This window comes from Coenobita brevimanus, unplaced genomic scaffold (genome assembly GCF_032717465.1).
Source record: "Coenobita brevimanus isolate Jiangsu-jjx unplaced genomic scaffold, ASM3271746v2 jjx.HiC_scaffold_2690, whole genome shotgun sequence".
NCBI classification, from domain to species: Eukaryota; Metazoa; Arthropoda; class Malacostraca; order Decapoda; family Coenobitidae; genus Coenobita; species Coenobita brevimanus.
Window position 1 is genome coordinate 88,824 of NW_027643643.1, and position 14,592 is coordinate 103,415.

Below are 14,592 nucleotides of genomic sequence, written 5' to 3' on the forward strand. Positions count from 1 at the left end.
ACAACCATGGAGACATGACACATCCCTGTTTCAACCCAACCTTCAAAGCGTGGACTCATTAGACTGCTCAGATTCTGTTGGGAATGGCACACAGGTAGAGAATTATATCACCAATATTTTATCCAAGTTTCCCATACAGGGTGTTGCATGAAATGTTTGACAAACTTCAGAAAGTTGTTCTTGGGGCAATTTTGAGTTAAGAATTGCTGCATCAACCTGGGCTAATTTCTCGTCTATTATGCTCAGGTTCTGTAGGGAATGGCAGCAGATTAGAGACTGGTATCGCAAAATTTTATCCCCTGCCACCACCACCAGGCCGTTTATTTTTAAATCCCCTTGTAAAACTGTAGAGATATATCGGCAGGACAGTAAATAGTGATCCTACTCTGGTACTCTGTATGGAATTTGAGAGAGAGAGATGATGATGCCACTGATTCATGGGGTTATCTTTAATTTAACAAGACACACTTTACTTACCTCTCTATTCAGTTTGCACGAAAATTAATGTTTAAAAGACTGATAATATATTCATCAAATTTTCTTCTTAAAATTTAGTAAGTAAATGTTTAATTTGAAGTGTGACGTCACTGGTGCATTATGGGAGCAACGTTGAGAGATGCTGGAGGTGAGTGAAGATTTTATTCTTTACGGTGTTAGTCTACTTCTATAAAACTATGGTAATTCTTATGCCCATGTGTTTATCAGTGTTTGCTGTCATTATCGAGAGGTGTAGTCGGCTGATGTAAGTTGTAATTATTAGCTATAAGGATGATATACGGCGGTGTGTATCTCCAGGTGACCAAGATGTCCCTTTAAACTCGAGTAAGCAGTGCTACTTAAATCCCCCGATATTCACACCATCTGTTTAGGTTTTAAGGTCGAATGTGATCCTGTACATGGGCAGGCATAGTAGGTTAACAGGATTAAAATACAATACCAGATGCAAAGACCCATGGATTAAGTATTTTATTTCAGTTTTTTCCCCTTCATTCTTTCCTCGTCTTTCTGCCTACGGGTGACTTTACACTCCCAATTCTGTCTTGCATTCCTTCATTCTTTCCTCTTCCTTCTGCCTGTGGGTGACTTTACACTGAGTGACAAGCCAAATGGTCTGCCTCTCGCAACCCTACCCCCAACGTTTACACATCCCTTTCTGCGCCCAGTTGTCAGCTCCTATCCTTTCCACATGTCCAGACAATCTCAGTCAGCACCTCCTCATCACAACAACACACTCCAGTCCCATCCTTGCTCTCAACTCTTCAGTCATAAACCTAGCCCCCCAAGGCCTCGCGTTCAAGGACGCACTGCACATCCACCCACTCATTGTCATTTCTGTATGTTTAAGCCTGCAAATATCCTCTTCCTTTGCTGCCCAAGTGTCACTACCATACAGTATTGCACTCCTGGCACATGACACATACAGAGGTCCTTAGCACAGAGGGAAAGCTCTCTCAGTGTCAGGAGAGGCAACAGCTCACTGAATTTCTTCCAACAACTCCTCACTCTAGCCACTCTAGCCCCACCTCCAGCACATAACATGTCTTCCAAATAAAAAAACTCTTCCACATACTCGAGAGACTCACCAACAAGGTCAGTCCTTCCATGCCTGACAATCTTCACCTGCTCTCCCTGACGCACGGCACACATGAAATCAGCATTATCTTGCAGTCTACCTCTAGTACCACTACGTATCTTATGCACTCACTTATCACAGACTGCACAAGATGGAATTACTTTCCACGCCCTTGTGGCAGATCTCACATGGCCACTCTCCCTCTTCTTTGACAGTACTGCCACCAGCCCTATACACCATCACTTTAGTACTATCTGCATTTACTTTGAGCCCTTGTGTTTCATACCATCTCTGCACTTCCCAAATCTTTCCTCCGCCTTCCTTTCATTCTCTGTAATCAACACCAGATCATTAGCATACATCATCTCCCACGGGAGTCCATTTCTGAAGTCACATGAGAGGGTTTCAAGTACCATGATAAACAACAAGGGGCTCAAAATTGACCTCTGGTGCACACCAGCATTCTTGGAAAACTTCTCTCTCAAATTTCCATTCACACTTACCTGGGTGTGAGCACCCACATAAATGGCCATAACCACCCTAACCAGCCACTCCTTGATCCCAAGCTTTCTCATTGCCCACTTCACCACCTCTCTAGGGACTCTGTCAAAGGTTTTCTCCAAATCAACAAAAACAAAGTACAATTCCCTTTTCTTTCTTATATATTTTTTTCCTGAAACTGTCGAACAATGAATATGGCATCTGTGGTCCCTTTGCCTGACATAAACCCAAACTGTATCTCATCAATATTCACATTTTCTCTTAACATACCTTCTAGAATTAGGAGAGAGGTTTCATAAGTTGATTGGAAGTCAGGAGACAGCAGGAATATACCATTACTGTTGAGGGGGATGAATTTGTGTGTAGGCTATGATATAGGAAGCATATCTCAGAATATGGATGTACAAGGTTAATCATATCTTGTATAGTACTTACACTTTCAGATTTGATAGCTTTTCCTTTTGTAATCTTTACTGAATGATGCAATCAGTTCATGATTACACATTATATAATCTCAGACTTCATCTGTGTCATTGTAGTTGGCTCACCTTGACAAATTTTAGTCCTTCTGCTGCTTAGTTCCTGTATCTAAGTGGCAGAATAAGACAGTATTATGGTTTTGCATCCTCCCCATAGATCTTCATTGTGATTTGCATGATAATCTAGTCTTTATCTCTAGAAACAGCTCAGCATTCAAGGTGGAGAGATGCCAGGTTTTTGTCAGTTTAGGGTGGACATGTAGTCTATATGGTTTGTCTTTATTGTTTTATGTATTCATTATTATTATTATTATTATTTTTTACTGTGGATCAAATTTAGCGATTCATCTCTTCCGTTTATAAGTCGGTACAACAGATAGACTTTCATTCTCTCACGGAAGGTATGACCACTCAGTACTGTACTGTCTTCCTGTGCAGTGTATATTTTGTCATTTGTACTCTCATTATAAGTTTCATTAAAGAATTTGTATCATATGTTTAGTTTCTGTGTCACTCAGTGTGTTAAGTTTATGTAATATATGGTTAATCGTTTAAGTCCTGCCATTGGATAGCAGTCTAAGTTGCAGTTTTTACTTTCTCCCTTTATATAAGTAGCAACTGCTCTATATTCTTTCCATAGCACTTGTTCATGATTAGCATTAAACTGCAGGCTTAGGTATTCCAAGTAGCTCAGGAAATTTCGAAATATCTCCTCCTAAAGCGACATTAATAGGTACATGACAATTTAGTTTAGTCTGTGTATGATAGTTCAATTTCCCATTTTTTGTAACATGTAAAGAAATAAAATACAGTAGAAGTTTTAGCCGGTATTCTAATGGGGGCGCGGTGGCATGGTCAGCATGGTGCTGGCCTGCTGATCAGGAAGACCCGGGTTCAACTCCCGGTGTGATAGAGGTTTCTTTAAAATGTGGCTGAGGGAAGGTTGCGTAGCAGGCTTTCCTTAAAACCACAAGGCCCCATAATTACACTTCAGCTCACACACACCAAGACACTTACACACACTACTACATACATACTCACATCAAGACGAACACACACACACTACTACATACATACACACATCGACACACACACACACAAGACACGTACATAGCCACAGCCACCTTCACACAGTAGACACACCACACACACACAGTGGGACAGACACACCACAGGCAGACAGAGAGGGACATATACAAAACACAGGGAGTGAGAGAGGAGGGGGTTTTATTAAAAAGTCCAATTTTGGTATACCTCCTGTGGCAAAATTGATATAGCCCCCCCTTTAATATTTTTTGGATATTTTCATTTAGTGCCCCCCAGGCCCCAGACCCACTCGGCTGAACCAAATTGTCTGGCGTAAGCTGGAACATGATATACCAAAGTTATGCCGGTCATGCGGGGGTTAATGGTGACAGTGTAGTAATTGTCAGGCTCCTATGACTCACTCAGCCGAACAAAATCGTCTGTCAGCTGGAATGGAATACTAGAGTTGTCCCAAGCACCAGAGGGTTATGAATCTTAACCCCCTGAGTGATGCTCGGGACAACTCTAGTACCCAATTTCAGCTGACTCAGACGATTTTATTCGACTGAGTGAGTCATAGGAGCCTGACAGTGTCAATACCGTCACCATTAACCCCCTCACAACCGACATAACTCTAGCATCATCTTCCAGCTGACGCCAGACAATTTGGTTCAGCCGAGAGAGGATCCTGAGAGACACTATAACATTACAAACAAAATACAAAATGCCTTCCCTCCATCTTGAACGTACTATAATTCATTTACATTAAGTAAGCTCGTATTTTCGTATTTTTGCAGCTTATTTCATGTATCTTAGTTAAAAGAAAAAATACTACGAGCCGGTGAATAAAACCAACACTTGTAGACGAAGAATATAATTACCAAACAGTTTCGGTGGACACTGCCACCATCTTCAGTGGTCAAGATAGTCGTGACATACTGACTATACAAGGGTTCCTTTTTATGCCTGTGTGTGTGTGTGGAAGGGTGGGGTAAAGGTGAGGTGGGGTGGGGTAGATTGTAAGCGGGGATTAACCCAAGGGGGATTTTGGGGGGGACATTACCGGACAGGTCAGGTGTAATTCCTATCTGACCTTACCTGTGTCGTAGCAGGAAGGGACATGTCTCTTCCTGCTACGACACAGGTAAGGTTAGATAGGAATTACACCTGACCTGTCCGGTAATGTCCCCACCAAAATCCCCCTTGGGTTAATCCCCGCTTACAATCTACCCCACCCCACCTCACCTTTACCCCACCCTTTCACACACACACGCATAAAAAGGAACCCTTGTATAGCCAGTATGTCACTCCCTCTCACTATCTTGACCACTGAAGATGGTGGCAGTGTCCACCGAAACTGTTTGGTAATTATAGTCTTCGTCTACAAGTGTGGGTTTTATTCACCGTCTTTGATTATCACGCAAGAGTGATTCATCCAGCCAATACTACGAGCTCTGTATCTTTTCATAGCCCTTCTTCGTGACTAGCATCGTATTCTAGTTATCTATAGTTACAACTGAGCATTCAAGTTGGAGGGATCACACCTTTAAGCAATTACAGTAAACAAACAAACAAAAAGCAAGTGTCGCCCTCTTGACCTCTCGTCTTCGCAGGAATGCAGCGGGGCGCCATCTTGTGCGTGGAATGCGTGAAGTGCAGGCTCTTGAGTGGAAGGAGCACGGAGCCACGGGAGACTTAATAATATTCGCTAGTCAGCCAGTCCAGAAGCCTGGGACATTTGCCTGAAATAATAATAATAATAATAATAATAGAAATAACAACAAAACCAGTCATATACATAATTCAATATCTTAGTCACTCGAGCTGTCCATTCCACCCCTTCAGTACGAGGACGCATTTCTGTAAGCTATTTTTTCTGACATGGGAGATTCGATACGTTTGATTGAGCCTATCCATAAGACTCCTAAAGCTGAGTAAATGCCTCTGAAAGTTGCAAAATATAAAATATAAAACGTCTATATGATATAAAAACCTTTGTTCACCTCCGGGACTCGATCTGTGGCGCCTAGAACAAGTGCTGACGTCATGTTTACACTTTGCTACCTTTAGACGATTTCCTGGAGCTTAAAGAAACCCTCTCGGGATGATGGGACAGACACAATAACCCCTTCAGACAGAGAATGACTTAGTTACTTTGTTCTATGTAACCGGAAGATTTTATTCAGCTTAGGAGATCCCCTCGTAGTGAAGGGGTTGATGGTGACTGTATCTAACCCCTCCAGTACGAAATTTCTTTCCAGAGTTGAAGAAAATCGTCTGGAGGAAGAAAGATGAATATGCAAAAAAGTGTTAATGTAGACAATTAGTTAGATAAGACTGGTTTGGTTAAGGTAGGGTAGGGATGGGACGGTTGTGGCAGGGTGGGGTAGCGTTAGGTCGGTTATGGCCGGGTGGGGTAAGGTTGGGTTAGTTTTGACAGGGCGGCGTAGGATTGGGCCGGTTTTGGCAGGGTGGGGTAGGACTGGGTCGGTTTTGGCAGGGTGTGGTAGGAATGGTTCGGTTTTGGCAGGGTGGGGTAGGATTGAGTTTTTTGGGGCAGGGTGGGGTAAGGTTGGGTCGGTTTTGGCAGGGTGGGGTAGGATTGGGTCGGTTTTGGCAGGGTGGGGTAGGATTGGGTCGGTTTTGGCAGGGTGGGGTAGCGTTGGGTCGGTTTTGGCCGGGTGGGGCAGGATTGAGTCTTTTTTGGCAGGGTGGGGTAGGATTGGGTCGGTTTTGGCATGGTGGGGTAGGGTTGGATCGGTTTTGGCAGGGTGGGGTAGGGTTGGGTCGGTTTTGGCAGGGTGGGGTAGGACTGGGTCAGTTTTGTCAGGGTGAGGTAGGATTGCGTCGGTTATGACAGAGTATAGGATAGGTTTTGGTTGGTTTTGGTAGCGTGGGTTAGGATTTGGTCGGTTTTGGCAGAGTGGGGTTTGATTGGGTCGGTTTTTGCAGGGTGGGGTAGGATTGGGTCGGTTTTTGCAGGGTGAGGTAGGATTGGGTCGGTTTGGACAGGGTGTTAGGACTCCATATTATAATTACAAACCATAATAGTTCCGTCATATCCAACGCCTATTTCACTCAGTTATACTACAGTGTCTCATCAGATTTGGGGCGATCTTCTCTACGATTTTTGTTCTTCCCCGCTTAGTTCAGTCCTTTAGTTCATTCATGACCCTTGGCTTTCCTTTTTATTTTTATTTTTTTTATGTGGTGGAGCGCAGGTGCACGAGGCTTGACCACCATTATTCTAGAATATTTAAGGGTAGGCCACCAAACTACGCGCTGGTAACGTCTACACGTCAAAACATCTGTCCACCTCTGGGACTTGAACTGCGGAGCGCTGGACGCAGAGCTCCCGGTCTGCGGATGTCACTTTTACACTTTGTTAGCTTCTGACGATATCCTACAGCTTCAGAAAACCCTCTTAGGATGACGGGACAGAATCATGTAACCCTTCAGACCAAGAACGATTTATTTACTTTGTCCTAGCTGACCGCACGATTTTACTCAATTTAGGAGTTCCCCTGACAGAGAAGGGGTTGATGCTGGCTGTATCTAACCCCTCAAATTCAAAATTCCTCTCCAGAGCTGAAGAAAATCGTCTGGAGAAAGAATGAAGAAAACTGAAGAAAGTGTTAGAGTGAAAAATGAGTTAGATAAGATTGGTTTGGTTAGGGCAGGGTAGGGTTGGGTCGGGTATGCCAGGGTGGGGTAGGGTTGGGTCGGTTTTGGCAGGGTGAGGTAGGACTGGAATAGTTTTGGCAGGGTGGGGTAGGACTTGGATGGTTTTTGCAGGGTGGGGTAGGATTGGGTCGGTTATGGCAGGGTGGGGTAGGGATGGGTCGGTCTTGGCAGGGTGGGGAAGGGACGGGTCGGTCTTGGTAGGGTGGGGTAGGGATGGGTCGGTCTTGGCAGGGTGGAGTAGGAATGGGTCGGTCTTGGTAGGGTGGGGTAGGGATGGGTCGGTCTTGGTAGGGTGGGGTAGGGATGGGTCGGTCTTGGTAGGGTGGGGTAAGATCGAGTCGGTTTTGGCAGGGTGGGGTAGGATTGGGTCGGTTTTGTGGGGTAGGGATGGGTCGGTCTTGGCAGGATGGGGTAGGATTGGGTCGGTTTTGGCAGGGTGGGGTAGGGATGGGTCGGTCTTGGCAGGGTGGGGTAGAGATGGGTCGGTTTTGGCAGGGTGGGGTAGGATTGGGTCAGAGTTGGCAGGGTGGGATAGGAATGGCCCAGTTTTGGCTGGGTGGGATAGGTATGGGTCGGTTTTGTCAGGGTTGGGTCGGTTTTGGCAGAGTATTGGTTAGGTTTCGGTTGCTTTTGGTAGAGTGGGGCAGGATTGGGTCGGTTTTGGCAGGGTGGGGTATGATTAGGTCAGTTTTGGCAGAGTGGAGTAGAATTGAGTTGGTTTTGGTAGGGTGGGGTAGGGTTTGCTCGGTTTTGGTAGAGTGGGGTAGGATTGGATCGGTTTTGGCAGGGTGGGGTAGGATTGGGTCGGTTTTGGTAGAGTGGGGTAGGATTGTGTAGGTCTTGACAGGGTGGGGTAAGGTTGGGTTGGTTTTGGCAGTATGGGGTAGGGATGGGTCGAGTTGCGTTTGGGAGGGTAGGATAGGTTATGGCAGGGTAAGATAGGGCTGGGTGGTGGTGGACTGGGTAGGGTAGGGCTGGGTAGGGTAGGGTAGGCTGAATCAGGGTAGTGTAGGGTACAGAAGAGTGGTGGGTATAACTGCCGTTTAGTTCCGTCATATCCAACGCCTATTTCACTCAGTTATACTACACTGTCTCATCAAATTTGGGGCGATCTTCTCTACGATTTTTGTTCTTCTCCGCTTAGTTCAGTCCTTTAGTTCATTCATGACCCTTGGCTTTCCTTTTTTTTTTTTTTTTTTTATGAGGTGGAGCGCAGGTGCACGAGGCTAGACCACCATTAGTCCAGAATATTAAAGGGTAGGCCACCAAGCTACACCCTGGTAACGTCTACACGTCAAAACATCTGTCCACCTCTGGGACTTGAACCGCGGAGCGCTGGACGCAGAGCTCTCGGTTTGCGGATGTCACTTTTACACTTTGTTAGCTTCTGACGATATCCTACAGCTTCAGAAAACCCTCTTAGGATGACGGGACAGAATCATTTAATCTTTCAAGCCGAGAACAACTTATTTACATTGTCCTAGCTGACCGCATGATTTTATTCAGCTTAGGAGATCCCCTGATAGAGATGGGGTTGATGATGGCAGTATTTAACCCTTCCAGTTCGAAATATCTCTCTACTGTAGAGGTGAAGAAAATCATCCGGAGGTAGAGAGAAGAAAACAGGAAAAGTAATGTAGTGGTGAAAGGGCTGTACAGGGGAGGGTAGGTTAAAGTAGGGTAGAGTTGGGTCGGCAATGGCAGGGTAGGGTAGGGTAGGCTGAAGTAGGCTAGTGTAGGGTTGAGAAGAGTAGGGTAGGGTAAATTGAACTGAATAAGTATATACAATAAAATCTGGCGACACAACAACCAGGGTCATATGCCGCCGGACGACAACGAGAATAAAAGCACTCGAAAAGATGAAATACACACACACACACACACACACACACACACACACACACACACACACACACACACACACACACAAAATACAATTCATAATTAAAACAAGAAAAACACTAAAACACTAAGAGCACTAAAACCACTGTATACTAAATTTTACACGGTAGTGCAGCTGCCTACACCAAGGAAAGGTTTCCCCCTCCACCACAACAAGCATCCTCTCCAAGTACCAACAGAAGACTACAATCCCTCTCCTGCCCGGTGCTCAGAGAGGTAACGATGGCGCAATTCCCCAACAGTGGACACCATCAGCAAAAGCCGAAGAGTCAGTGTAAGTGATTAAGATAAGAAAAATGGTGGTAAAAATACAATGTAATGGCCTTGCCGATAATAATGATAATAATAATGACAAAAACGTGGGGATAAGTACACGATTAACTTTGGTGTGACTGATAATGATGAAAATAAACTACATATTACTTATGGCCATGGAAGCACACGAAATTCCCCAAAGCTTTACTGCCTCCTACACATTTTCACAACGACTCTCCTTTCTTCCCTTACCCCACCCACTGACCTCGCCTCCCCTACCCTTCCACCTGTTCTGCCCTCGCTTTCCCTATCGTCCCCTCCCCTGCCCTCGGCCACCAACTGTCCTTGCCTTCCCTCCCTGAATTACAGTCCTCCCCTTCCTTCCTCCCTACACTTCTCCTTTATCCTCCCCTTCCTGCTGTCCTCCATTCCTCTCCTCATCCAACTGTCCGCCATTTGTCTCCTCCTGCTACCGACCTCCCCTTTCCTCCCTTGAACTGTTCTCCCCTCCCCTCCCCTTTCCGATGTTGCAATTTTACAAGTTTTCGCCTTCCCTTCCCGGCCGCCCTCCCTCCTCTCTACTGCCTCCAGTGAAGACAACGGAAAGGTAGTGTGAATGGGAAGAAACTGAACATTATGGAGCGACGAGCTTAATCATTACCAGGTATTTACTGCATCAGGACGGTAGGACTGGGGGTTATTTAGTGGAGACTCATAAGGCACATGCCATCAATCCTATGCTCCTTAGCGGCAGTACATGAGCCATACACTAATCATCCTATCAACTCTAGACTTTATGATACAAATTTTTTAATGCGAAAAGATACAAGGCAGACAACCTGCAAAAATAAGAGTGGCTCACTTGACTCGGCAGACTTTTCGTTACTTCTCCCTCTGTCAGCTTTTTCTCATCTCTGGATCCTACCTCACCCCATCCTTATATGGGGAAAGACATCTAAATGGCAATGACGATGACGCTGATAATGATGATTTCTAAAGAAACTGAAAAAAAAAAAAAAAAAAGAGAAAAGGCAACTTAACTCGCTAGACCACCGGGCGCCTATTTCCTGTTTGCTTATGTTTCTGAGTAAATGGATTTCCCGGATAAATGGAAACCATGTGTCACTCAGTGTAGAGTCAGGTATAGGTTATTATCTGAGTCGACCCTAACATGTGATCAGGTTGCAACAGCTGAGCCATATCAAGAAATAATAATAATAATAATAATAATATCAATATCAATAATAATTGTGATGATGATGACAAACAGGTTTCGACAGTTGAGTCACAACCTGGAATAATAATAATCATGATAAATTGTGATGATGATGATGATGATGATGATGATGATGATGACAGTGACGATGATGATGATGATAATAACGATGATACTAATAATAAAAGTGACGATGATGATAATACTAATTACTGATGATGACGATGCTGATGATGTTTAAGTTGATGATAATGATAACAGTGACGATGATGATGATGATAATAGTGACGATGATGATGATGATGACTAGAACACTAACTGTCAAAGGCAGTTACTGATCTCCACCTATGAGAATACTGTTTTCTGTAGTAACTCAAAAACTGTTGGTCACACTGCCACCAAACGTATCCAGACCTGGTGCGGATCCAGACAAAACTTCTAGGGCCAAAAAGTGCCTCATTTACGTTTTGGTTTTTCCTGTATGGAAAAGCAATTGAAAATGGTTGAAAAGTGGGTTGTACCATATATCGTAATGTCGTGCATTAATGACCTTCAAATGTTTTCCATACAAATGTTTGTAAAGTAATTTTATCACACGATTTCCTTTCATCTTCATGTATCGATAATAGTTTTGGGGGAAACTGAAGATGATAATTCATTACTTTCAGACACTTTTAGACCTGTGACCTTGAAAAGTGGGTCAAGATCACTGAAACTGGGTCAGTGTAACAGGGTCATGGTGCCATATGGCCTCAATAGATATGATGAAGGTCGGGGACGATAAGTGACGGAATAATAATAATAATAATGACGGATACACAGGTGTCCACCTATGGTAATAGGAGGAGATCAATAATAGTAATGATGATGATGCTAATAAGTGACAACGATGAAGTTAGTAATAGTGACGAGGATAATGACGATAGTGATAATGATAATAATAGTGATGATTATGATAACAATAATCATGATAATAATAATAACAGTGACGACGACTACGACTACGACGACGACGACAACGACGGCGACGATGATGATGATGATGATGATGATGATAATAAGTGACGATGATGATGATGATGATGACGATGATAATAATAAGTGACGATGATGATGATGATGATGATGATGATGATGATGAAGATGATGATGATGATGATAATAATAATAATAATAATAATAATAATAATAATAATAATAATGTGATGATGATGATGATATGATGATAATATTCATAACCAGAAGAAGAAGAAGAAGAAAAATAGTAACGACGATAATTAATAATAATAATAATAATAATTGACGACGACGACGATTGTGATGACGATGACGCTAACAGAGCAAATTATAGCCACACATAATCAACCTCTCCTCACAATCACAGTCTCACCCCAGTCATCACCATCATCAACTCTTCAAGCACCACCGACCCCCCGCCCATTACCAACAACAATAATAACACTCCACTGCCCCATTAGCCCACTCTGGGTATTAACCAGCTATTAATGCAATGGCCCGCTCACCGCCTCGTTATTACGCCGCATTACGCAATAACCCGGCATACGCAAGCACAGGCAGGCCAGAGTTTTTTAATCATGTATCAGGACCAAATTATCGTAGAGGATGGTAATGAGGAAGGTGGGCAGTAGTCGGGGGTGGAGTCACAGTTTCTGACTGATTAATTGACTGGGGGGTTTGTTGACTGACTGACTGACTGAGAGGCCCGTTGACTGACCCAATGGAAGGCCTGTATAAATGACTGACTGACTGGGAGGCCTGTTAACTGATAAAATTACTAACTAGTTAATCAACTGGCTGCCTGGCAGGCATAATAACGGTCTGATTGACTTACTGACTGAATGACTGATAGGCTAACTGACTGAATAAATGAAGTACTGGCTGCACACACACACACACACACACACACACACAGGCAGGCAGGCAGGCTGGAAGGGATAGAATTTCGCTTCATTATTTCTGAACTCAGATCTGTGTAAACGTCGTATTCTACGTGGCTTGGTAATTTCGTAGCACCTCTTGCTTAGCGATTTACGCTGCACATTACATCTCATTATACTGGACGGTAATGGAGAAATTATATAAACCACATACAAGCGAATGCTAAAGTGTAACATGCAGAATTAATCGTTGAGGAGGGGATGCTCGAAGTCTCCTATAAGAAAATAAATTAAGAGATTTCCCTCAGGCTTCTTGGGAGAGGGACTAATTGCATCAAATCCGATTAACTGAAGTCAATCCATTTCCACTTAATCCATTACAGGTCAGGTCAAGTTATTCTCAGGTGTTTCTGGCCTATTCAGCTACTTTTGGTCAAATTTGTCATACTAAGACTCACTAAGGTTATTCATGGTCCAATTAGGTCAAACTTACTTCAGATTCATGCATAGCTATTTACTTCCACTGGATTCAGCCAGGACGATTTAAATCAGTCGCGTTAGTTTCGAGCCATTCACGTCCAGTTAGTACAATTCAGGTTCCTTCTGGACACTTCTGGCTCTTCACACTTATTCTGGCCGTTCATGTCAGTTCAGTTGTAATCAGGTTTGTTAAATTCATTCCTGCTCAGACAGGTCAATTGCCCGTCTTTCAGATCAGTGAAGGTCCAATCAGTTCAACCCAGTTAGGTCAAACCAGGTTCATTTATATCAAACCAGGTCCAATCAATTTATTCTCTAACGGAAAAGTCAGTACAATGACGCCTGCTTACTCATGTTCTTACTACTGCCAAGTAACGGCATCATAGAAAGGACCCACAGCAAAGAATGGGCTGAAACAATACCTTCACTGAAATTGAGTTAGTGTTTCCAAAATACATTAACTTTGTTTGCTGTAATCTATGAAACCGTGTACTACGTTGGGTGTCATCCACTGCATCAAATGGATGCCTGGAGATCATGTGGGAAAGGTACGGGTTAACAGTGAAGGGATGGTTTGGGGTTGATTATTCGCAGGCCACTGAGGGGCAAACGACCAGTCGTTTTTCCTTTACACAGATCTGGACGGTGCAGCTTAACTCCGTGCCCCTACACTTCAGATGGAGAAAGAAGGGACTGGATAATCCACAGGTTACAATCTATCTTATTATTACCATCATCATCATCATCATCACTATTTTCTAATTATCTTGGAGCGTGGGAGTAGAAAAACGAAGATTGGACATGAAAGGTGTGATGGTGTTGTGTGCTGGATGTAAGTAGTTTGTGGTGGGCATTCCCTGTCCCACTCCACTCGCCCACACGCTTCTCACAGCACGGGTCTATCATCTACAACCTCCTCTGTCACTCTCCAGTCAGTCATCCACAGCCACACTTGTCACTCTTCAGTCGCCCACGTCCTTCCATAGTAACCCGCACCCTTTCCCGTCCCCCTCCAATAACCCACACATTTCCCCCGCTCACCCACACCCTTCCCTGCCACCCTCCAGTTACCCACACGTATCCGCATCACCCTCCAGTCACTACATCCTCCCCTTTCCCTCTCCAATCACCCATACCCTTCTCCTATCACCCTTCAGTCACCCAAACCCACCCTTGTCAGCCTCCAGTCGCCCACTCTCCCCCATCCCTCTCCAGTCACCCACACCCTCCCCCGTCACCCTCCAGTCACCCACACCCTCTCCTGTCACCATCCAGTCACCCATACCCTCCCCTGTCACCCTCCAGTCACCCACACCCTCCCCTGTCACCCTCCAGTCACCCACACCCTCCCATGTACCTCTCCAGTGTCAGCCTCCAGTCGCCCACTCTCCCCCCCATCCCTCTCCAGTCACCCACACCCTCCCCTGTCACCATCTTGTCATCCATACCCTCCCCTGTCACCCTCCAGTCACCCACACCCTCCCCTGTACCTCTCCAGTCACCCACACCCTCCCCTGTACCTCTCCAGTCACCCACACCCTCCCCTGTACCTCTCCAGTCACCCACACCCTCCCCTGT